Genomic DNA, 4,375 nt, shown 5'->3' with positions numbered 1-4,375 from the left:
AAACTGATTATTAGCGTCTGACGACAAGCATAAGCGTCTGGCGCTAATCTTTAGCGCCTAGCGCTAATGTCCAGTGTCTGGCACTAATCGTGTTTTATTCTCGTTGAAACTCTAATTTGTTTTTTTATCCATCCGACTGATTTTCTCTATAAATAGCCTCTTAAAATTTTGTTTTCAATCATCAATTCTCAACAATAATCAATAATCATCAACTCTCTAATTCTCTCTCTCACCAACTCTCATCAAGAATTTCTTGATTCTTTCTCCTTTTCTAAGCCTACCCTTTTACAAACACAATTCCTCATACATTAGCACTATACACACCTAGCCAAGTTCGAAGTTGCCTTCATCCTAGACGTGAAATGTTTTAATTTATAAGGGTTTGGTCCCAAATCTCTCTTACAATTATTTAATTTAATTGTTTGATTTTATATTTTCCTTGAAGTTACTAACGTGTGTATTTTGTTATTAGAAAGAGGTACGAGGCATCCAAGTAAGTACTTTAATTGATTTATTGATGTTATGATATAGAAATCATGTTTAGGTTGTTATTATGATTCATAGCGTCATGTTAGGGTGTTTTGATCTTCCTATTATCATGTTTAGGGTAACAATTATAATTTCTAATATCAAATATGACAATTGTGTTTCTTGCGATGCTTCCTATTTTCTTTCTAATATTCATGTTAGTATCATGTTAGGGTTAAACTTTGATTTTTAATGTTTAGTGACATGATAGAGTTTGTTATAAATCTTGTTAGTATCATGTCTAGGATCTTGCTATTATTATGCTTTAACATGAATATTATGATTATAATTGTTATGATGATGATTTATGATTATTTTAATTCTGATTATTATGTTGCTTGATTATATTTATTGTTATTGCTTGATCACGCCTGTTATGCATGTTTAAAGGGAATTTTGGTACTTGTAATCACGCTTAATAAGATAATTAATAATCTTGTTTAGGGTTAATTTGATTATAATTCAAGTGATCGCCAATAATAGTTTTATTTGTGCATTAATATTCAACCAACATAGATAAACAGGTTTAGGGTTAACCTGCTGATTGCATGTTAGTCAGAAAGCGCACATGAATATGATCAGAATAAAGTAGAGGCATATTATTAGGGCATGTTCAATCTCTTTTAGGTTGGATTTGTATCTTCATCCCCAAACTACCAGTCATGGTTCCATATCTATTGGAGTTGACGATCTCCTGGATCGTTAAGGGGTGTAACTTTCACCTCGTGAGCGGTTTACAAGTTCCTAAAACTTGTTGGCGACTCTTTTGCTCTATCTTCTTTCCCTTTGGACGCCATCGTACTTTAGTGTATGATCACAGTGGGGTTCATGTTTGGGGTAATGCTTGAAATATTCCCTACAGTTTTGGCGACTCCACTAGGGACGATTTCTATTTTGATTCCTGAATTTTATTTCGGCAATGATTTAGAATGAGTGGATGAGACTCGAAAAGTTCTAAGTATTTCATGTGTGTAATTTTGATTAATGTTACTGTCATATGCAAAAAAAACATCTCATTGGAAAGACCATCCGTAATGAGTTAAAACATAGGATTTTTACACATTGGAAATTTGAGGAATATCTTTCAAAACTAGGGCCGAAATAATGCTGCGCGAAACTGGAAAATTTTATCGAGCACAGAAAGCTGCTGAGGCATGTAGGAACTAGCGTCAACAAACAGAGTCTAGCGCCACTTATTTGATTCTGTCGTCAGGTGTCAAAGCCAAATTCTGGCGCCGGCCTCTGTTTGCTGGCGCCAAGTTCTTCCAATACCGAGCCAGAAATATGCGTTCTAATTTCAACCAGTTTTTAGCACTGTTTGCTCGATCCTACTTCCTGATTGAGTTTTCTCACTTTTCTGAAAACCATATGTGTTCTACATATGGACATAACCCTCTGGGAATTCATGCTCCATCTACCTGATTGAACGCTCTGTGCAACAAAGGGTACATCCGAGAATGTTGAATTCACCAAACCATGGAAGCGAGTTTTTCTTAACTCGCGGTGTCCCATTCACTCGCGCCAACCCTTCACGGTTAGGCTTCCGCGCGGTGCATACGGAGAATTAACCATGAACCCTCTTTGACTAACCCATATCCCGAACTTTAGAGAACTAGAGTCATGGCTAGGTTTCAAACTCATTGCATCATGTTGTGACTACTTGACTACTTGTGCATCTCTTACTTGTGCATACTTATTATGTGACTAAGCTAACCGTTTGGTTTGACTTGTGCTTGTAAATAAGTCTTAATAAACTAATTAATGACTAAAGGAATTTGCTTAATTAATTAATTAATTAATTAATTTGATCTAATAAATATGTCTAAAATCGAGTCATAGTTCCTTTACGTCAACCCGAATTTTTATTCCCGTATACTGCACAAACGTCAAATTGTTTTGGTCATAGCTGGAGTTCTACGAAGAACTACGAGTCGTACAGCCTATGGATCTATAGCCCCGAGTTTTATCTTTAATTTGGCGCTGGTTTAATTTCATCCCAATCAGAGTCACAGATTAAAAGTTATGACTAAAATACCACAGCCTGTCCAGTTTAATGCATATACGTGAAGTCTTAACTTAGTCTTTGCTTGAGTCTAGTCACATAGTCTAGCCACATGGTCATGACACGAGTCTTAACATGTCACCTACACTCACTAGTTAGGATCGGGACCTGAATCAGCCAATTTTGAAGACCGGAGACCGGACCTGATTCTATAGGTCCGGGTCAGGTCCAGACCTGAACAATCAGGTCCGGGTCAGGTCTAGACCTGAACAGACCTATTTGTGGGTTTTTTTTTAAATAAATAAATAAATAAATAAACTGTTGGACCTGTTTATGGACCTGTTTACATAAAATATGAAAATATCATTCACAAAAACTACATAAAATCTCGAAGTCTCAAATACAACTAATAATTCATAAAATTACATAAAGTCTCTAAGTCTCAAATACTAGAAATACATAAATTATCCAAAGGCAACTTGAATTTTGGCGAGTTGCTTTCCCTTTGATTGCGTGATTCATACTAATGAGTCCACGAAAACAACTTCATCGTCTCCACCGTTAGATACATCATGTTGCACCTCTAAATAAAAAAAAAAAAAAACAATATAGAATATATTAATGAATGATAACAATGAAATAATAAATTTGGTGTAACAAAATTATAAGTACATAAAATTAATACTACCTTTCTCCATTTCTTCTAACTCTTTCAAATTTTCTTCCACGCCAACAATTGGCTCTCTCTTAGCTCTAAGCCAATCTTGTGTGCAAAGTAGCGCTTGAACCATCTTCAATACAAAAGTATTACATAAATATGTATAAACAAAGTCATATTTAGATATAATTAACTTGATTTCATACAATAAAAAAGATAAAGACGCATTACCTTAGGAGTTAAAGAACTCCGAAATGGATCAAGAGTACGACCTCCCGTACTAAAATCGGATTCCGATGCAACGGTGGACAATGGAGTGGCTAGTATGTCACGTGCCATGTGATTAAGAATCGGATAACGCTCACCATTCTTACCTCACCAAGTCAATGTATCTTGTTCTTCCTCCTCCGGCCCTAATTGATCATTTAAGAACCTATCCAACTCACTTATCGCATATCCACTTGTCACCTTCATTATTTTTGCCTTTTCTTTTAGGTTTTTCATATAATCATCAAATCGCACTCTTCTACTATTATCAACATCCATTGCTATATTATCTCCAGATTGGGTACTTTGAGGAATATTAGAAGCATACATTTTTCTATATTCCTCAAATAAAGTGTAAGTGAACTCCTTCACATCATTAGCAAGTTTCATACCCTTTTCCTTTCTATGCATATCAATTAGTGTCAATTCAACAATAACTAACTTAGAGTGAGGGTCGAGAAGAAGAGCAACATAAATGAACTTATTCATTTTATCCACATTCCCCCAATACTTATCAAACTTTTTTTTCATTGCAATGGTCATAGCTTGAAAATTCTAATCCTCACTTTGTTCCCAACTATTCAACATATCATACATAGAAGCAATTTCACCTAAACCTTTATTAGCTGTTACATAATGGGAACCAGAAACACGTTTAGTCAACACATAAAACCCCTCTAAAAACAAAACCAACCTCTCCACTTTTTTTTCCAATCTTCGGGTTCAGGAGGCCTTTCATTGTCCTTCAAATCCTCTCCATCGGGAAGAGATAACCCACTAAAAACACGTTGAAACTTCAAAGCCGATTCCAAAATTATGTATGTAGAGTTCTAACGAGTGGGAACATCAAAGGATAAAGAAGATTTGAAATCTATGTTTGATTTTTGCACAAGATCTTTGAATCTAAGTAATCTAGCAAG

Source organism: Chenopodium album, chromosome 6 (assembly GCF_948465745.1).
Source record: "Chenopodium album chromosome 6, dcCheAlbu1.1, whole genome shotgun sequence".
In the NCBI taxonomy this organism is placed as follows: Eukaryota; Viridiplantae; Streptophyta; class Magnoliopsida; order Caryophyllales; family Amaranthaceae; genus Chenopodium; species Chenopodium album.
The sequence above is the reverse complement of the archived record's forward strand: the minus strand, read 5'-3'. Positions refer to the sequence as shown.